This window comes from Macaca mulatta, chromosome 2, assembly GCF_049350105.2.
Source record: "Macaca mulatta isolate MMU2019108-1 chromosome 2, T2T-MMU8v2.0, whole genome shotgun sequence".
NCBI lineage: Eukaryota > Metazoa > Chordata > Mammalia > Primates > Cercopithecidae > Macaca > Macaca mulatta.
In genome coordinates, this window is record NC_133407.1 from 70,005,564 (window position 1) to 70,027,670 (window position 22,107).

The following is a 22,107-nucleotide window of genomic DNA, read 5'->3' on the forward strand; positions in this document are numbered from 1 at the left end:
TGATGAAATCTGGAAAGAAGCTTTCTGAGAAACTGCTCTGTGATGTGTGACTTGAACTCACAGAGTTACATCTGTATTTCGTGGATCTCTTTGCTAGCCTTATTTCTGTGGAATCTGAGAACAGATATTTCGGATCCCTTTGAAGACTATAGGGCCAAAGGAAATATCCTCCGATAACAAAGAGAAAGAAGCTTTCTGAGAAACTTCTTTGTGTTCTGTGAAATCATGTCACAGAGTTACAGCTTTCCCTTCAAGAAGCCTTTCGGTAAGCCAGTTCTTGTGGAATTAGCAAAGTGATATTTGGAAGCCCGTAGAGGGCTATGGTGAAAAAGGAAATATCCTCAGATGAAATCTGGAAAGAACCTTTCTGAGAAACCGCTCTGTGAGGTGTGACTTCCACTCACATAGTTACATCTGTATTTCGTGGATCTCTTTGCTAGCCTTATTTCGGTGGAATCTGAGAACAGATATTTCGGATCCCTTTGAAGACTATAGGGCCAAAGGAAATATCCTCCGATAACAGAGAGAAAGAAGCTTTTTGAGAAACTTCTTTGTGTTCTGTGAAATCATCTCACAGAGTTACAGCTTTCCCCTCAAGAAGCATTTCGCTAAGACAGTTCTTGTGGAATTGGCAAAGTGATATTTGGAAGCCCATAGAGGGCTATGTTGAAAAAGGAAATATCCTCAGATGAAATCTGGAAAGAAGCTTTCTGAGAAACTGCTTAGTGTTCTGTTAATTCATGTCACAGAGTTACATCTGTATTTCGTGGATCTCTTTGCTAGCCTTATTTCTGTGGAATCTGAGAACAGATATTTCGGATCCCTTTGAAGACTCTAGGGCCAAAGGAAATATCCTCTGATAACAGAGAGAAAGAAGCTTTTTGAGAAACTTCTTTGTGTTCTGTGAAATCATCTCACAGAGCTACAGCTTTCCCCTCATGAAGCTTTTTGCTAAGACAGTTCTTGTGGAATTGGCAAAGTGATATTTGGAAGCCCATAGAGGGCTATGGTGAAAAAGGAAATATCCTCGGATGAAATCTGGAAAGAAGCTTTCTGAGAAACTGCTTAGTGTCCTGTTATTTCATTTCACAGAGTTACATCTGTATTTCGTGGATCTCTTTGCTAGCCTTATTTCTGTGGAGTCTGAGAACAGATATTTTGGATTTCCTTGAAGACTATAGGGCCAAAGGAAATATCCTCCTATAACAAAGAGAAAGAAGCTTTCTGAGAAACTTCTTTGTGTTCTGTGAAATCATCTCACAGAGTTACAGCTTTCCCCTCAAGAAGCCTTTCGCTAAGACAGTTCTTGTGGAATTGGCAAAGTGATATTTGGAAGCCCATAGAGGGCTATGGTGAAAAAGGAAATATCCTCAGATGAAATCTGGAAAGAAGCTTTCTGAGAAACTGCTCTGTGATGTGTGAATTGCACTCACAGAGTTACATCTGTATTTCGTGTATCTCTTTGCTATCCTTATTTCGGTGGAATCTGAGAACAGATATTTCGGATCCCTTTGAAAACTATAAGACCAAAGGAAATATCCTCCGATAACAAAGAGAAAGAAGCTTTCTGAGAAACTTCTTTGTGTTCTCTGAAATCATCTAACAGAGTTAGAGCTTTCCCTTCAAGAAGCCTTTCGGTTAGGCAGTTCTTGTGGAATTGGCAAAGTGATATTTGGAAGCCCATAGAGGGCTATGATGAAAAAGGAAATATCCCCAGATGAAATCTGAAAACAAGCTTTCTGAGGTACTGCTTAGTGTTCTGGTAATTCATCTCACAGAGTTACATCTGTATTTCGTGGATCTCTTTGCTAGCCTTATTTCTGTGGAGTCTGAGAACAGATATTTCGGATCCCTTTGAAGACTATAGGGCCAAAGGAAATATCCTCTGATAACAAAGAGGAAGAAGCTTTCTTAGAAACTTCTTTGTGTTCTGTGAAATCTTCTCACAGAGTTACAGCTTTCCCTTCAAGAAGCCTTTCGGTAAGGCAGTTCTCGTGGAATTGGCAAAGTGATATTTGGAAGCCCATAGGGGCTATGGTGAAAAAGGAAATATCCTCAGATGAAATCTGGAAAGAAGCTTTCTGAGAAACTGCTCTGTGATGTGTGACTTACACTCACCGAGTTACATATGTATTTCGTGGATCTCTTTGCTAGCCTTATTTCTGTGGAATCTGAGAACAGATATTTCGGATCCCTTTGAAGTCTATAGGGCCAAAGGAAATATCCTACGATAAAAGAGAGAAAGAAGCTTTCTGAGAAACTTCTTTGTGTTCTGTGAAATCATCTCACAGAGTTACAGCTTTCCCCTCAAGAAGCATTTCGCTAAGACAGTTCTTGTGGAATTGGCAAAGTGTTATTTGGAAGCCCATAGAGGGCTATGGTGAAAAATGAAATATCCTCAGATGAAATCTGGAATGAAGCTTTCTGAGAAACTGCTTAGTGTTCTGTTAATTCATCTCACAGAGTTACATCAGTATTTCCTGGATCTCTTTGCTAGCCTTATTTCTGTGGAATCTGAGAACAGATATTTCGGATCCCTTTGAAGACTCTAGGGCCAAAGGAAATATCCTCTGATAACAGAGAGAAAGAAGCTTTTTGAGAAACTTCTTTGTGTTCTGTGAAATCATCTCACAGAGTTACAGCTTTCCCCTCAAGAAGCCTTTCGCTAAGACAGTTCTTGTTAAATTGGCAAAGTGATATTTTGAAGCCCATAGAGGGCTACGGTGAAAAAGGAAATATCCTCAGATGAAATCTGGAAAGAAGCTTTCTGAGAAACTGCTTAGTGTCCTGTTATTTCATTTCACAGAGTTACATCTGTATTTCGTGGATCTCTTCGCTAGCCTTATTTCTGTGGAATCTGAGAACAGATATTTCGGATCCCTTTGAAAACTATAGGGCCAAAGGAAATATCCTCTGATAACAAAGAGAAAGAAGCTTTCTGAGAAACTTCTTTGTGTTCTGTGAAATCATCTCACAGAGTTACAGCTTTCTCCTCAAGAAGCCTTTCGCTAAGACAGTTTGGAAGCCCATAGAGGTCTATGGTGAAAAAGAAATATCCTCAGATGAAATCTGGAAAGAAGCTTTCTGGGAAACTGCTCTGTGATGTGTGACTTGCACTCACAGAGTTACATCGGCATTTCGTGGATCTCTTTTCTAGCCTTATTTCTGTGGAATCTGAGAACAGATATTTCGGATCCCTTTGAAGACTATAGGGCCAAAGGAAATATCCTCCGATAACAAAGAGAAAGAAGCTTTCTGAGAAACTTCTTTGTGTTCTGTGAAATCATCTCACAGAGTTACAGGTTTCTCTTCAAGAAGCCTTTCGGTAAGGCAGTTCTTGTGGAACTGGCAAAGTGATATTTGGAAGCCCATTGAGGGCTATGGTGAAAAAGGAAATATCCTCAGATGAAATCTGGAAAGAAGCTTTCTGAGAAACTGCTCTGTGATGTGTGACTTGCACTCACAGAGTTACATCTGTATTTGGTGGATCTCTTTGCTAGCCTTATTTCTGTGGAATCTGAGAACAGATATTTTGCATCCCTTTGAAGTCTATAGGGCCAAAGGAAATATCCTCCGATAACAAAGAGAAAGAAGCTTTCTGAGAAACTTCTTTTTGTTCTGTGAAATCATCTCACAGAGTTACAGCTTTCCCCTCAAGAAGCCTTTCGCTAAGACAGTTCTTGTGGAATTGGCAAAGTGATATTTGGAAGCCCATAGAGCGCTATGGTGAAAAAGGAAATATCCTCAGATGAAATCTGGAAAGAAGCTTTATGAGAAACTGCTCTGTGATGTGTGATTTCCACTCACACAGTTATATCTGTATTTCTTGGATTTCTTTGCTAGCCTTATTTCCGTGGAATCTGAGAAAAGATATTTCGGATCCCTTTAAAGACTATAGGGCCAAAGGAAATATCCTCCGATATCAAAGAGAAAGAAGCTTTTTTGAGAAACTTCTTTGTGTTCTGTGAAATCATATCACAGAGTTACAGCTTTCCCTTCAAGAAGCCTTTCGATAAGGCAGTTCTTGTGGAATTGGCAAAGTGATATTTGGAAGCCCATTGAGGGCTATGGTGAAAAAGGAAATATCCTCAGATGAAATCTGGAAAGAAGCTTTCTGAGAAACTGCTCTGTGATGTGTGACTTGCACTCACAGAGTGACATCTGTATTTCGTGGATCTCTTTGCTAGCCTTATTTCTGTGGAATCTGAGAACAGATATTTCGGATCCCTTTGAAGACTATAGGGCCAAAGGAAATATCCTCCGATAACAGAGAGAAAGAAGGTTTTTGAGAAACTTCTTTGTGTTCTGTGAAATCATCTCACAGAGTTACAGCTTTCCCCTCAAGAAGCATTTCGCTGAGACAGTTCTTGTGGAATTGGCAAAGTGATATTTGGAAGCCCATAGAGAGCTATGGTGAAAAAGGAAATATCCTCAGATGAAATCTGGAAAGAAGCTTTCTGAGAAACTGCTCTGTGATGTGTGACTTGCACTCGCAGAGTTACATCTGTATTTGGTGGATCTCTTTGCTAGCCTTATTTCTGTGGAATCTGAGAACAGATATTTTGCATCCCTTTGAAGACTATAGGGCCAAAGGAAATATCCTCCGATAACAAAGAGAAAGAAGCTTTCTCAGAAACTTCTTTGTGTTCTGTGAAATCATCTCACAGAGTTACAGCTTTCCCCTCAAGAAGCCTTTCGCTAAGACAGTTCTTGTGGAATTGGCAAAGTGATATTTGGAAGCCCATAGAGCGCTATGGTGAAAAAGGAAATATCCTCAGATGAAATCTGGAAAGAAGCTTTATGAGAAACTGCTCTGTGATGTGTGATTTCCACTCACACAGTTATATCTGTATTTATTGGATTTCTTTGCTAGCCTTATTTCCGTGGAATCTGAGAACAGATATTTCGGATCCCTTTAAAGACTATAGGGTCAAAGGAAATATCCTCCGATATCAAAGAGAAAGAAGCTTTTTTGAGAAACTTCTTTGTGTTCTGTGAAATCATATCACAGAGTTACAGCTTTCCCTTCAAGAAGCCTTTCGATAAGGCAGTTCTTGTGGAATTGGCAAAGTGATATTTGGAAGCCCATTGAGGGCTATGGTGAAAAAGGAAATATCCTCAGATGAAATCTGGAAAGAAGCTTTCTGAGAAACTGCTCTGTGATGTGTGACTTGCACTCACAGAGGGACATCTGTATTTCGTGGATCTGTTTGCTAGCCTTATTTCTGTGGAATCTGAGAACAGATATTTCGGATCCCTTTGAAGACTATAGGGCCAAAGGAAATATCCTCCGATAACAGAGAGAAAGAAGGTTTTTGAGAAACTTCTTTGTGTTCTGTGAAATCATCTCACAGAGTTACAGCTTTCCCCTCAAGAAGCATTTCGCTGAGACAGTTCTTGTGGAATTGGCAAAGTGATATTTGGAAGCCCATAGAGAGCTATGGTGAAAAAGGAAATATCCTCTGATGAAATCTGGAAAGAAGCTTTCTGAGAAACTGCTCTGTGATGTGTGACTTGCACTCACAGAGTTACATCTGTATTTCGTGGATCTCTTTGCTAGCCTTATTTCTGTGGAATCTGAGAACAGATATTTCGGATCCCTTTGAAGACTATAGGGCCAAAGGAAATATCCTCCGATAACAGAGAGAAAGAAGGTTTTTGAGAAACTTCTTTGTGTTCTGTGAAATCATCTCACAGAGTTACAGCTTTCCCCTCAAGAAGCATTTCGCTGAGACAGTTCTTGTGGAATTGGCAAAGTGATATTTGGAAGCCCATAGAGAGCTATGGTGAAAAAGGAAATATCCTCTGATGAAATCTGGAAAGAAGCTTTCTGAGAAACTGCTCTGTGATGTGTGACTTGAACTCACAGAGTTACATCTGTATTTCGTGGATCTCTTTGCTAGCCTTATTTCTGTGGAATCTGAGAACAGATATTTCGGATCCCTTTGAAGACTATAGGGCCAAAGGAAATATCCTCCGATAACAAAGAGAAAGAAGCTTTCTGAGAAACTTCTTTGTGTTCTGTGAAATCATGTCACAGAGTTACAGCTTTCCCTTCAAGAAGCCTTTCGGTAAGCCAGTTCTTGTGGAATTAGCAAAGTGATATTTGGAAGCCCGTAGAGGGCTATGGTGAAAAAGGAAATATCCTCAGATGAAATCTGGAAAGAACCTTTCTGAGAAACCGCTCTGTGAGGTGTGACTTCCACTCACAGAGTTACATCTGTATTTCGTGGATCTCTTTGCTAGCCTTATTTCGGTGGAATCTGAGAACAGATATTTCGGATCCCTTTGAAGACTATAGGGCCAAAGGAAATATCCTCCGATAACAGAGAGAAAGAAGCTTTTTGAGAAACTTCTTTGTGTTCTGTGAAATCATCTCACAGAGTTACAGCTTTCCCCTCAAGAAGCATTTCGCTAAGACAGTTCTTGTGGAATTGGCAAAGTGATATTTGGAAGCCCATAGAGGGCTATGTTGAAAAAGGAAATATCCTCAGATGAAATCTGGAAAGAAGCTTTCTGAGAAACTGCTTAGTGTTCTGTTAATTCATGTCACAGAGTTACATCTGTATTTCGTGGATCTCTTTGCTAGCCTTATTTCTGTGGAATCTGAGAACAGATATTTCGGATCCCTTTGAAGACTCTAGGGCCAAAGGAAATATCCTCTGATAACAGAGAGAAAGAAGCTTTTTGAGAAACTTCTTTGTGTTCTGTGAAATCATCTCACAGAGCTACAGCTTTCCCCTCATGAAGCTTTTTGCTAAGACAGTTCTTGTGGAATTGGCAAAGTGATATTTGGAAGCCCATAGAGGGCTATGGTGAAAAAGGAAATATCCTCGGATGAAATCTGGAAAGAAGCTTTCTGAGAAACTGCTTAGTGTCCTGTTATTTCATTTCACAGAGTTACATCTGTATTTCGTGGATCTCTTTGCTAGCCTTATTTCTGTGGAGTCTGAGAACAGATATTTTGGATTTCCTTGAAGACTATAGGGCCAAAGGAAATATCCTCCTATAACAAAGAGAAAGAAGCTTTCTGAGAAACTTCTTTGTGTTCTGTGAAATCATCTCACAGAGTTACACCTTTCCCCTCAAGAAGCCTTTCGCTAAGACAGTTCTTGTGGAATTGGCAAAGTGATATTTGGAAGCCAATAGAGGGCTATGGTGAAAAAGGAAATATCCTCAGATGAAATCTGGAAAGAAGCTTTATGAGAAACTGCTCTGTGATGTGTGATTTCCACTCACAGAGTTATATCTGTATTTCTTGGATTTCTTTGCTAGCCTTATTTCTGTGGAATCTGAGAACAGATATATCGGATCCCTTTGAAGACAATAGGGCCAAAGGAAATATCCTCCGATATCAAAGAAAAAGAAGCTTTTGGAGAAACTTCTTTGTGTTCTGTGAAATCATATCACAGAGTTACAGCTTTCCCTTCAAGAAGCCTTTCGGTAAGGCAGTTCTTGTGGAATTGGCAAAGTGATATTTGGAAGCCCATTGAGGGCTATGGTGAAAAAGGAAATACCCTCAGATGAAATCTGGAAAGAAGCTTTCTGAGAAACTGCTTTGTGATGTGTGACTTGCACTCACAGAGTTACATCTGTATTTCGTGGATCTCTTTGCTAGCCTTATTTCTGTGGAATCTGAGAACAGATATTTCGGATCCCTTTGAAGACTATAGGGCCAAAGGAAATATCCTCCGATAACAAATTGAAAGAAACTTTCTGAGAAACTTCTTTGTGTTCTGTGAAATCATCTCACAGAGTTACAGCTTTCCTTTCAAGAAGCCTTTCGGTAAGGCAGTTCTTGTGAAATTGGCAAAGTGATATTTGGAAGCCCATAGAGGGCTACGGTGAAAAAGGAAAAATCTCCAGATGAAATCTGGAAAGAAGGTTTCTGTGAAACTGCTCTGTGATGTGTGACTTGCACTCACAGAGTTATATCTTTATTTCGTGGATCTCTTTGCTATCTTTATTTCTGTGGAATCTGAGAACAGATATTTCGGATCCCTTTGAAGACTATAGGGCCAAAGGAAATATCCTCCGAAAACAAAGAGAAAGAAGCTTTCTGAGAAACTTCTTTGTGTTCTGTGAAATCATCTCACAGAGTTAGAGCTTTCCCTTCAAGAAGCCTTTCGCTGAGACAGTTCTTGTGGAATTGGAAAAGTGATATTTGGCAGCCCATAGAGGGTTATGGTGAAAAAGGAAATATCCTCGGATGAAATCTGGAAAGAAGCTTTCTGAGAAACTGCTTAGTGTCCTGTTATTTCATTTCACAGAGTTACATCTGTATTTCGTGGATCTCTTTGCTAGCCTTATTTCTGTGGAGTCTGAGAACAGATATTTCGGATCCCTTTGAAAACTATAGCACCAAAGGAAATATCCTCCGATAACAAGGAGAAAGAAGATTTCTGAGAAACTTCTTTGTGTTCTCTGAAATCATCTCACAGTTAGAGCTTTCCCTTCAAGAAGCCTTTCGGTTAGGCAGTTCTTGTGGAATTGGCAAAGTGATATTTGGAAGCCCATAGAGGGCTATGGTGAAAAAGGAAAAATCCCCAGAGGAAATCTGGAAAGAAGCTTTCTGAGAAACTGCTTAGTGTTCTGTTAATTCATCTCACAGGCTTACATCTGTATTTCGTGGATCTCTTTGCTAGCCTTATTTCTGTGGAATCTGAGAACAGATATTTCGGATCCCTTTGAAGAATATAGGGCCAAAGAAAATATCCTCCGATAACAGAGAGAAAGAAGATTTTGGAGAAACTTCTTTGTGTTCTGTGAAATCATCTCACAGAGTTACAGCTTTCCCCTCAAGAAGCATTTCGCTAAGACAGTTCTTGTGGAATTGGCAAAGTGATATTTGGAAGTCCATAGAGGGCTATGGTGAAAAAGGAAATATCCTCAGAGGAAATCTGGAAAGAAGCTTTCTGAGAAACTGCTCTGGGATGTGTGACTTGCACTCACAGAGTTACATCTGTATTTCGTGGATCTCTTTGCTAGCCTTATTTCTGTGGAATCTGAGAACAGATATTTCGGATCCCTTTGAAGACTATAGGGCCAAAGGAAATATCCCCAATAAAAAAGAGAAAGAAGCTTTCTGAGAAACTTCTTTGTGTTCTGTGAAATCATCACACAGAGTTACAGCTTTCCCTTCAAGAAGCCTTTCGCTATGACAGTTCTTGTGGAATTGGCAAAGTGATATTTGGAAGCCCATAGAGAGCTATGGTGAAAAAGGAAATATCCCCAGATGAAATCTGGATAGAAGCTTTCTGAGAAACTGCTTAGTGTTCTGTTAATTCATCTCACAGAGTTACATCTGTATTTCGTGGATCTCTTTGCTAGCCTTATTTCGGTGGAATCTGAGAACAGATATTTCGGATCCCTTTGAAGACTATAGGGCCAAAGGAAATATCCTCCGATAACAAAGAGAAAGAAGCTTTCTGAGAAACTTCTTGGTGTTCTGTGAAATCATCTCACAGAGTTACAGCTTTCCGCTCAAGAAGCCTTTCTCTAAGACAGTCCTTGTGGAATTGGCAAAGTGATATTTGGAAGCCTATAGAGGGCTACGGTGAAAAAGGAAATATCCTCAGATGAAATCTGGAAAGAAGCTTTCTGAGAAACTGCTCTGTGATGTGTGAATTTCCCTCACAGAGTTACATCTGTATTTCGTGGATCTCTTTGCTAGCCTTATTTCTGTGGAATCTGAGAACAGATATTTCGGATCCCTTTGAAAACTGTAGGACCAAAGGAATTATCCTCCGATAACAAAGAGAAAGAAGCTTTCTGAGAAACTTCTTTGTGTTCTCTGAAATCATCTCACAGAGTTAGAACTTTCCCTTCAAGAAGCCTTTCGGTTAGGTAGTTCTTGTGGAATTGGCAAAGTGATATTTGGAAGCCCATAGAGGGCTATGGTGAAAAAGGAAATATCCCCAGATGAAATCTGGAAGGAAGCTTTCTGAGAAACTGCTTAGTGTTCTGTTATTTCATTTCACAGAGTTACATCTGTATTTTGTGGATCTCTTTGCTAGCCTTATTTGTGTGGAGTCTGAGAACAGATATTTTGGATCCCTTTGAAGACTATAGGGCCAAAGGAAATATCCTCCTATAACAAAGAGAAAGAAGCTTTCTGAGAAACTTCTTTGTGTTCTGTGAAATCATCTCACAGAGTTACACCTTTCCCCTCAAGAAGCCTTTCGCTAAGACAGTTCTTGTGGAATTGGCAAAGTGATATTTGGAAGCCCATAGAGGGCTATGGTGAAAAAGGAAATATCCTCAGATGAAATCTGGAAAGAAGCTTTATGAGAAACTGCTCTGTGATGTGTGATTTCCACTCACAGAGTTATATCTGTATTTCTTGGATTTCTTTGCTAGCCTTATTTCTGTGGAATCTGAGAACAGATATTTCGGATACCTTTGAAGACAATAGGGCCAAAGGAAATATCTTCTGATATCAAAGAGAAAGAAGCCTTTGGAGAAACTTCTTTGTGTTCTGTGAAATCATATCACAGAGTTACAGCTTTCCCTTCAAGAAGCCTTTCGGTAAGGCAGTTCTTGTGGAATTGGCAAAGTGATATTTGGAAGCCCATAGAGCGCTATGGTGAAAAAGGAAATATCCTCAGATGAAATCTGGAAAGAAGCTTTCTGAGAAACTGCTTTGTGATGTGTGAATTGCACTCACAGAGTTACATGTGTATTTCGTGGATCTCTTTGCTAGCCTTATTTCTGTGGAATCTGAGAACAGATATTTCGGATCCCTTTGAAAACTATAGCACCAAAGGAAATATCCTCCGATAACAAGGAGAAAGAAGATTTCTGAGAAAAATCTTTGTGTTCTCTGAAATCATCTAACAGAGTTAGAGCTTTCCCTTCAAGAAGCCTTTCGGTTAGGCAGTTCTTGTGGAATTGGCAAAGTGATATTTGGAAGCCCATAGAGGGCTATGGTGAAAAAGGAAAAATCCCCAGATGAAATCTGGAAAGAAGCTTTCTGAGAAACTGCTTAGTGTTCTGTTAATTCATCTCACAGACTTACATCTGTATTTCGTGGATCTCTTTGCTAGCCTTATTTCTGTGGAATCTGAGAACAGATATTTCGGATCCCTTTGAAGACTATAGGGCCAAAGGAAATATCCTGTGATAACAGAGAGAAAGAAGCTTTTTGAGAAACTTCTTTGTGTTCTGTGAAATCATCTCACAGAGTTACAGCTTTCCCCTCAAGAAGCCTTTTGCTAAGACAGTTCTTGTGGAATTGGCAAAGTGATATTTGGAAGCCCATAGAGGGCTATGGTGAAAAAGGAAATATCCTCAGATGAAATCTGGAAAGAAGCTTTCTGAGAAACTGCTCTGTGATGTGTGACTTACACTCACAGAGTGACATCTGTATTTCGTGGATCTCTTTGCTAGCCTTATTTCTGTGGAATCTGAGAACAGATATTTCGGATCCCTTTGAAGACTATAGGGCCAAAGGAAATATCCTCCGATAACAGAGAGAAAGAAGATTTTGGAGAAACTTCTTTGTGTTCTGTGAAATCATCTCACAGAGTTACAGCTTTCCCCTCAAGAAGCATTTCGCTGAGACAGTTCTTGTGGAATTGACAAAGTGATATTTGGAAGCCCATAGAGGGCTACGGTGAAAAAGGAAATATCCTCAGAGGAAATCTGGAAAGAGGCTTTCTGAGAAACTTCTCTGGGATGTGTGACTTGCACTCACAGAGTTACATCTGTATTTCGTGGATCTCTTTGCTTGCCTTATTTCTGTGGAATCTGAGAACAGATATTTCGGATCCCTTTGAAGACTATAGGGCCAAAGGAAATATCCCCGATAACAAAGAGAAAGAAGCTTTCTGAGAAACTTCTTTGTGTTCTGTGAAATCATCTCACAGAGTTACAGCTTTCCCTTCAAGAAGCCTTTCGCTAAGACAGTTCTTGTGGAATTGGCAAAGTGATATTTGGAAGCCCATAGAGGGCTATGGTGAAAAAGGAAATATCCCCAGATGAAATCTGGAAAGAAGCTTTCTGAGAAACTGCTTAGTGTTCTGTTAATTCATCTCACAGAGTTACATCTGTATTTCGTGGATCTCTTTGCTAGCCTTATTTCTGTGGAATCTGACAACAGATATTTCGGATCCCTTTGAAGACTATAGGGCCAAAGGAAATATCCTCCGATAACAGAGTGAAAGAAGCTTTCTGAGAAACTTCTTTTGTTCTGTGAAATCATCTCACAGAGTTACAGCTTTCCCTTCAGGAAGCCTTTCGGTAAGGCAGTTCTTGTGGAATTTTCAAAGTGATATTTGGAAGCCCATAAAGGGCTATGGTGAAAAAGGAAATATCCTCAGATGAAATCTGGAAAGAAGCTTTCTGAGAAACGGCTCTGTGATGTGTGCCTTGCACTCACAGAGTTACATCTGTATTTCGTGGATCTCTTTGCTAGCCTTATTTCTGTGGAATCTGAGAACAGATATTTCGGATCCCTTTGAAGACTATAGGGCCAAAGGAAATATCCTCCGATAACAAAGAGAAAGAAGCTTTCTGAGAAACTTCTTTGTGTTCTGTGAAATCATCTCACAGAGTTAGAGCTTTCCCTTAAAGAAGCCTTTCGGTTAGGCAGTTCTTGTGGAATTGGCAAAGTGATATTTGGAAGCCCATAGAGGGCTATGGTGAAAAAGGAAATATCCTCAGATGAAATCTGGAAAGAAGGTTTCTGTGAATTTGCTCTGTGATGTGTGACTTGCACTCACAGAGTTATATCTTTATTTTGTGGATCTCTTTGCTATCCTTATTTCTGTGGAATCTGAGAACAGATATTTCGGATCCCTTTGAAGACTATAGGTCCGAAGGAAATATCCTCCGATAAGAAAGAGAAAGAAGCTTTCTGAGAAACTTCTTTGTGTTCTGAGAAATCATCTCACCGAGTTACAGTTTTCCCCTCAAGAAGCCTTTCGCTGAGACAGTTCTTGTGGAATTGGAAAAGTGATATTTGGCAGCCCATAGAGGGCTATGGTGAAAAAGGAAATATCCCCAGATGAAATGTCGAAAGAAGCTTTCTGAGAAACTGCTCTCTGATGTGTGACTTCCACTCACAGAGTTACATCTGTATTTCGTGGATCTCTTTGCTAGCCTTATTTCTGTGGAATCTGAGAACAGATATTTCGGATCCCTTTGAAGACTATACGGCCAAAGGAAATATCCTCTGATAGCAGAGAGAAGGAAGCTTTTTGAGAAAGTTCTTTGTGTTCTGTGAAATCATCTCACAGAGTTACAGCTTTCCCTTCAAGAAGCCTTTCGGTAAGGCAGTTCTTGTGGAATTGGCAAAGTGATATTTGGAAGCCCATAGAGGGCTATGGTGAAAAAGGAAATATCCTCAGATGAAATCTGGAAAGAAGCTTTCTGAGAAACTGCTCTGTGATGTGTGACTTGCACTCACAGTGTTACATCTGTATTTCGTGGATCTCTTTGCTAGCCTTATTTCTGTGGAATCTGAGAACAGATATTTCGGATCCCTTTGAAGACTATAGGGCCAAAGGAAATATCCTCCGATAACAAAGAGAAAGAAGCTTTCTGAGAAACTTCTTTGTGTTCTGTGAAATAATCTCACAGAGTTACAGCTTCCTCCTCAAGAAGCCTTTCGCTAAGACAGTTCTTGTGGAATTGGCAAAGTGATATTTGGAAGCCCATAGAGGGCTATGGTGAAAAAGGAAATATCCTCAGATGAAATCTGGAAAGAAGCTTTCTGAGAAACTGCTCTGTGATGTGTGACTTCCACTCACAGAGTTACATCTATATTTCGTGGATCTCTTTGCTAGCCTTATTTCTGTGGAATCTGAGAACAGATATTTCGGATCCCTTTGAAGAGTATAGGGCCAAAGGAAATATCCTCCGGTAACAGAGTGAAAGAAGCTTTTTGAGAAACTTCTTTGTGTTCTGTGAAATCATCTCACAGAGTTACAGCTTTCCCCTCAAGAAGCCTTTCGCTAAGACATTTCTTGTGGAATTGGCAAAGTGATATTTGGAAGCCCATAGAGGGCTATGGTGAAAAAGAAAGTATCCTCAGATGAAATCTGGAAAGAAGCTCTCTGAGAAACTGCTTAGTGTTCTGTTATTTCATCTCACAGAGTTACATCTGTATTTCGTGGATCTCTTTGCTAGCCTTATTTCTGTGGAATCTGAGAACAGATATTTGGGATCCCTTTGAAGACTATAGGGCCAAAGGAAATATCCTCCGATAACAAAGAGAAAGAAGCTTTCTGAGAAACTTCCTTGTGTTCTGTGAAATCATCTCACAGAGTTACAGCTTTCCCCTCAAGAAGTCCTTCGCTAAGACAGTTGTTGTGGAATTTGCAAAGTGATATTTGGAAGCCCATAAAGGGCTATGGTGAAAAAGGAAATATCCTCAGATGAAATCTCGAAAGAAGCTTTCTGAGAAACTGCTCTGTGATGTGTGACTTCCACTCACAGAATTACATCTGTATTTCGTGGATCTCTTTGCTAGCCTGATTTCTGTTGAATCTGAGAACAGATATTTCGGATCCCTTTGAAGACTATAGGGCTAAAGGAAATATCCTCCGATAACAAAGAGAAAAATCTTTCTGAGATGCTTCTTTGTTTTCTGTAAAATCATCTCACAGAATTACAGCTTTCCCTTCAAGAAGCCTTTCGGTAAGGCAGTGCTTGTGGAATTGGCAAAGTGATATTTCGAAGCCCCTAGAGGGCTATGGTGAAAAAGGAAATATCCTCAGATGACATCTGGAAAGAAGGTTTCTGAGAAACTGCTCTGTGATGTGTGACTTGCACTCACAGAGTTACATCTTTATTTCGTGGATCTCTTTGCTAACCTTATTTCTGTGGAATCTGAGAACAGATATTTCGTATCCCTTTGAAGACTATAGGGCCAAAGGAAATATCCTCCGATAACAAAGAGAAAGAAGCTTTCTGAGAAACTTCTTTGTGTTCTGTGAAATCATCTTACAGAGTTACAGCTATCCCCTCAAGAAGCCTTTCGCTAAGACAGTTCTTGTGGAATCGGCAAAGTGATATTTGTCAGCCCATAGAGGGCCTTGGTGAAAAAGGAAATATCCCCAGATGAAATGTCGAAAGAAGCTTTCTGAGAAACTGCTGTGTGATGTGTGACTTGCACTCACAGAGTTACATCTGTATTTCGTGGATCTCTTTGCTAGCCTTATTTCTGTGGAATCTGAGAACAGATATTTCGGATCCCTTTGAAGACTATAGGGCCAAAGGAAATATCCTCCGATAACAAAGAGAAATAAGCTTTCTGAGAAACTTCTTTGTGTTCTCTGAAATCATCTCACAGAGTTAGAGCTTTCCTTTCAAGAAGCCTTTCGGTAAGGCATTTCTTGTTTAATTGGCAAAGTGATATTTGGAAGCCCTTAGAGGGCTATGGTGAAAAAGGTAAAATCCCCAGATGAAATCTGGAAAGAAGTTTTTTGTGAAACTGCTTAGTGTTCTGTTAATTCATCTCACAGAGTTACATCTGTATTTCGTGGATCTCTTTGCTAGCCTTATTTCTGTGGAATCTGAGAACAGATATTTCGGATCCCTTTGAAGACTATAGGGCTAAAGGAAATATCCTCCGATAACAAAGAGAAAGAAGCTTTCTGAGAAACTTCTTTGTGTTCTGTGAAATCATCTCACAGAGTTACAGCTTTCCCCTCAAGAAGCCTTTCGCTAAGACAGTTCTTGTGGAATTGGCAAAGTGATATTTGGACGCCCATTGAGGGCTATGGTGAAAAAGGAAATATCCTCAGATGAAATCTGGAAAGAAGCTTTCTGAGAAACTGCTCTGTGATGTGTGAATTGCACTCACAGAGTTACATCTGTAATTCGTGGATCTCTTTGCTAGCCTTATTTCTGTGGAATCTGAGAATAGATATTTCGGATCCCTTTGTAAACTATAAGACCAAAGGAAATATCCTCCGATAATAAAGAGAAAGAAGCTTTCTGAGAAACTTCTTTGTGTTCTCTGAAATCATCTCACAGAGTTAGAGCGTTCCCTTCAAGAAGCCGTTCGGTTAGGCAGTTCTTGTGGAATAGCAAAGTGATATTTGGAAGCCCATAGAGGGCTATGGTGAAAAAGGAAATATCCCCAGATGAAATCTGGAAAGAAGCTTTCTGAGAAACTGCTTAGTGTTCTGTTAATTCATCTCACAGAGTTACATCAGTATTTCTTGGATCTCTTTGCTAGCCTTATTTCTGTGGAATCTGAGAACAGATATTTCGGATCCCTTTGAGGACTATAGGGCCAAAGGAAATATCCTCCAATAACAAAGAGAAAGAAGGTTTTTGAGAAACTTCTTTGTGTTCTGTGAAATCATCTCACAGAGTTACACCTTTCCCTTCAAGAAGCCTTTCGGTAAGGCAGTTCTTGTGGAATTGGCAAAGTGATATTTGGAAGCCCATTGAGGGCTATGGTGAAAAAGGAAATATCCTCAGATGAAATCTGGAAAGAAGCTTTCTGAGAAACTGCTCTGTGATGTGTGACTTGCACTCACAGAGTTACATCTGTATTTCGTGGATCTCTTTGCTAGCCATATTTCTGTGGAATCTGAGAACAGATATTTTGGATCCCTTTGAAGACTATAGGGCCAAAGGAAATATCCTCCGATAACAAAGAGAAAGAAGCTTTCTGAGAAACTTCTTTGTGTTCTGTGACATCATCTCACAGAGTTACAGCTTTCCCTTCAAGAAGCCTTTCGGTAAGGCAGTTCTTGTGGAATTGGCAAAGTGATATTTGGAAGCCCAAAGAGGGCTATGGTGAAAAAGGAAAAATCCCCATATGAAATCTGGAAAGAAGCTTTCTGACAAACTGCTTAGTGTTCTGTTAATTCATCTCACAGAGTTACATCTGTATTTCTTGGATCTCTTTGCTAGCCTTATTTCTGTGGAATCTGAGAACAGATATTTCGGATCTCTTTGATGACTATAGGGCCAAAGGAAATATCCTCCGAAAACAAAGAGAAAGAAGCTTTCTGAGAAACTTCTTTGTGTTCTGTGAAATCATCTCACAGAGTTACAGGTTTCCCTTCAAGAAGCCTTTCGGTAAGGCAGTTCTTGTGGAATTGGCAAAGTGATATTTGGAAGCCCATAGAGGGCTATGGAGAAAAAGGAAATATCCCCAGATGAAATCTCGAAAGAAGCTTTCTGAGAAACTGCTCTGTGATGTGTGACTTGCACTCACCGAGTTACATCTGTATTTCGTGGATCTCTTTGCTAGCCTTATTTCGGTGGCATCTGAGAACAGATATTTCGGATCCCTTTGAAGGCTATAGGGCCAAAGGAAATATCCTCCGATAACAAAGAGAAAGAAGCTTTCTGAGAAACTTCTTGGTGTTCTGTGAAATCATCTCACAGAGTTACAGCTTTCCGCTCAAGAAGCCTTTCTCTAAGACAGTCCTTGTGGAATTGGCAAAGTGATATTTGGAAGCCTATAGAGGGCTATGGTGAAAAAGGAAATATCCTCAGATGAAATCTGGAAAGAAGCTTTCTGAGAATCTGCTCTGTGATGTGTGAATTTCCCTCACAGAGTTACATCTGTATTTCCTGGATCTCTTTGCTAGCCTTATTTCTGTGGAATCTGAGAACAGATATTTCGGATCCCTATGAAAACTGTAGGACCAAAGAAAATATCCTCCGATAACAAAGAGAAAGAAGCTTTCTGAGAAACTTCTTTGTGTTCTCTGAAATCATCTCACAGAGTTAGAGCTTTCCCTTCAAGAAGCCTTTCGGTTAGGTAGTTCTTGTGGAATTGGCAAAGTGATATTTGGAAGCCCATAGAGGGCTATGGTGAAAAAGGAAATATCCCCAGATGAAATCTGGAAAGAAGCTTTCTGAGAAACTGCTTAGTGTTCTGTTAATTCATCTCACAGAGTTACAACTGTATTTCTTGGATCTCTTTGCTAGCCTTATTTCTGTGGTTTCTGAGAACAGATATTTCGGATCCCTTTGAAGACTATAGGGCCAAAGGAAATATCCTCCGATAACAGAGAGAAAGAAGCTTTCTGAGAAACTTTTTTGTGTTCTGTGAAATCATCTCACAGAGTTACAGCTTTCCCCGCAAGAAGCCTTTCGCTAAGACAGTTCTTGTGGAAATGGCAAAGTGATATTTTGAAGCCCATAGAGGGCTATGGTGAAAAAGGAAATATCCTCGGATGAAATCTGGAAAGAAGCTTTCTGAGAAACTGCTTAGTGTCCCGTTATTTCATTTCACAGAGTTATATCTGTATTTCGTGGATCTCTTTGCTAGCCTTATTTCTGTGGAGTCTGACAACAGATATTTTGGATCCCTTTGAAGACTATAGGGCCAAAGGAAATATCCTCCTATAACAAAGATAAAGAAGCTTTCTGAGAAACTTCTTTGTGTTCTGTGAAATCATCTCACAGAGTTACACCTTTCCCCTCAAGAAGCCTTTCGCTATGACAGTTCTTGTGGAATTGGCAAAGTGATATTTGGAAGCCCATAGAGGGCTATGGTGAAAAAGGTAATATCCTCAGATGAAATATGGAAAGAAGCTTTATGAGAAACTGCTCTGTGATGTGTGATTTCCACTCACAGAGTTACATCTATATTTCGAGGATCTCTTTGCTAGCCTTATTTCTGTGGAATCTGAGAACAGATATTTCAGATCCCTTTGAAGAGTATAGGGCCAAAGGAAATATCCTCCGGTAACAGAGTGAAAGAAGCTTTTTGAGAAACTTCTTTGTGTTCTGTGAAATCATCTCACAGAGTTACAGCTTTCCCCTCAAGAAGCCTTTCGGTAAGGCAGTGCTTGTGGAATTGGCAAAGTGATATTTCGAAGCCCCTAGAGGGCTATGGTGAAAAAGGAAATATCCTCAGATGAAATCTGGAAAGAAGGTTTCTGAGAAACTGCTCTGTGATGTGTGACTTGCACTCACAGAGTTACATCTTTATTTCGTGGATCTCTTTGCTAACCTTATTTCTGTGGAATCTGAGAACAGATATTTCGGATCCCTTTGAAGACTATAGGGCCAAAGGAAATATCCTCCGATAACAAAGAGAAAGAAGCTTTCTGAGAAACTTCTTTGTGTTCTGTGAAATCATCTTACAGAATTACAGCTATCCCCTCAAGAAGCCTTTCGCTAAGACAGTTTTTGTGGAATCGGCAAAGTGATATTTGTCAGCCCATAGAGGGCCTTGGTGAAAATGGAAATATCCCCAGATGAAATGTCGAAAGAAGCTTTCTGAGAAACTGCTGTGTGATGTGTGACTTGCACTCACAGAGTTACATCTGTATTTCGTGGATCTCTTTGCTAGCCTTATTTCTGTGGAATCTGAGAACAGATATTTCGGATCCCTTTGAAGACTATAGGGACAAAGGAAATATCCTCCGATAACAAAGAGAAAGAAGCTTTCTGAGAAACTTCTTTGTGTTCTCTGAAATCATCTCACAGAGTTAGAGCTTTCCCTTCAAGAAGCCTTTCGGTAAGGCATTTCTTGTGGAATTGGCAAAGTGATATTTGGAAGCCCTTAGAGGGCTATGGTGAAAAAGGTAAAATCCCCAGATGAAATCTGGAAAGAAGTTTTTTGTGAAACTGCTTAGTGTTCTGTTAATTCATCTCACAGTGTTACATCTGTATTTCGTGGATCTCTTTGCTAGCCTTATTTCTGTGGAATCTGAGAACAGATATTTTGGATCCCTTTGAAGACTATAGGGCTAAAGGAAATATCCTCCGATAACAAAGAGAAAGAAGCTTTCTGAGAAACTTCTTTGTGTTCTGTGAAATCATCTCACAGAGTTACAGCTTTCCCCTCAAGAAGCCTTTCGGTAAGACAGTTCTTGTGGAATTGGCAAAGTGATATTTGGAAGCCCATTGAGGGCTATGGTGAAAAAGGAAATATCCTCAGATGAAATCTGGAAAGAAGCTTTCTGAGAAACTGCTCTGTGATGTGTGAATTGCACTCACAGAGTTACATCTGTAATTCGTGGATCTCTTTGCTAGCCTTATTTCTGTGGAATCTGAGAACAGATATTTCGGATCCCTTTGAAAACTATAAGACCAAAGGAAATATCCTCCGATAATAAAGAGAAAGAAGCTTTCTGAGAAACTTCTTTGTGTTCTCTGAAATCATCTCACAGAGTTAGAGTGTTCCCTTCAAGAAGCCGTTCGGTTAGGCTGTTCTTGTGGAATAGCAAAGTGATATTTGGAAGCCCATAGAGGGCTATGGTGAAAAAGGAAATATCCCCAGATGAAATCTGGAAAGAAGCTTTCTGAGAAACTGCTTAGTGTTCTGTTAATTCATCTCACAGAGTTACATCTGTATTTCTTGGATCTCTTTGCTAGCCTTATTTCTGTGGAATCTGAGAACAGATATTTCGGATCCCTTTGAAGACTATAGGGCCAAAGCAAATATCCTCCGATAACAAAGAGAAATAAGCTTTCTGAGAAACTTCTTTGTGTTCTGTGAAATCATCTCACAGAGTTACAGCTTTCCCTTCAAGAAGCCTTTCGGTAAGGCAGTTCTTGTGCAATTGGCAAAGTGATATATGGAAGCCATAGAGGGCTATGGTGAAAAAGGAAATATCCCCAGATGAAATCTCGAAAGAAGCTTTCTGAGAAACTGCTCTGTGATGTGTGACTTGCACTCACAGAGTTACATCTGTATTTCGTGCGTCTCTTTGCTAGCCTTATTTCTGTGGAATCTGAGAACAGATATTTCGGATCCCTTTGAAGACTATACGGCCAAGGGAAATATCCTCTGATAGCAGAGAGAAGGAAGCTTTTTGAGAAAGTTCTTTGTGTTCTGTGAAATCATCTCACAGAGTTACAGCTTTCCCTTCAAGAAGCCTTTCGGTAAGGCAGTTCTTGTGGAATTGGCAAAGTGATATTTGGAAGCCCATAGAGGGCTATGGTGAAAAAGGAAATATCCTCAGATGAAATCTGGAAAGAAGCTTTCTGAGAAACTGCTCTGTGATGTGTGACTTGCACTCACAGTGTTACATCTGTATTTCGTGGATCTCTTTGCTAGCCTTATTTCTGTGGAATCTGAGAACAGATATTTCGGATCCCTTTGAAGACTATAGGGCCAAAGGAAATATCCTCCGATAACAAAGAGAAAGAAGCTTTCTGAGAAACTTCTTTGTGTTCTGTGAAATAATCTCACAGCGTTACAGCTTCCTCCTCAAGAAGCCTTTCGCTAAGACAGTTCTTGTGGAATTGGCAAAGTGATATTTGGAAGCCCATAGAGGGCTATGGTGAAAAAGGAAATATCCTCAGATGAAATCTGGAAAGAAGCTTTCTGAGAAACTGCTCTGTGATGTGTGACTTCCACTCACAGAGTTACATCTATATTTCGTGGATCTCTTTGCTAGCCTTATTTCTGTGGAATCTGAGAACAGATATTTCAGATCCCTTTGAAGAGTATAGGGCCAAAGGAAATATCCTCCGGTAACAGAGTGAAAGAAGCTTTTTGAGAAACTTCTTTGTGTTCTGTGAAATCATCTCACAGAGTTACAGCTTTCCCCTCAAGAAGCCTTTCGCTAAGACATTTCTTGTGGAATTGGCAAAGTGATATTTGGAAGCCCATAGAGGGCTATGGTGAAAAAGAAAGTATCCTCAGATGAAATCTGGAAAGAAGCTCTCTGAGAAACTGCTTAGTGTTCTGTTATTTCATCTCACAGAGTTACATCTGTATTTCGTGGATCTCTTTGCTAGCCTTATTTCTGTGGAATCTGAGAACAGATATTTGGGATCCCTTTGAAGACTATAGGGCCAAAGGAAATATCCTCCGATAACAAAGAGAAAGAAGCTTTCTGAGAAACTTCCTTGTGTTCTGTGAAATCATCTCACAGAGTTACAGCTTTCCCCTCAAGAAGTCCTTCGCTAAGACAGTTGTTGTGGAATTTGCAAAGTGATATTTGGAAGCCCATAAAGGGCTATGGTGAAAAAGGAAATATCCTCAGATGAAATCTCGAAAGAAGCTTTCTGAGAAACTGCTCTGTGATGTGTGACTTCCACTCACAGAATTACATCTGTATTTCGTGGATCTCTTTGCTAGCCTGATTTCTGTTGAATCTGAGAACAGATATTTCGGATCCCTTTGAAGACTATAGGGCTAAAGGAAATATCCTCCGATAACAAAGAGAAAAA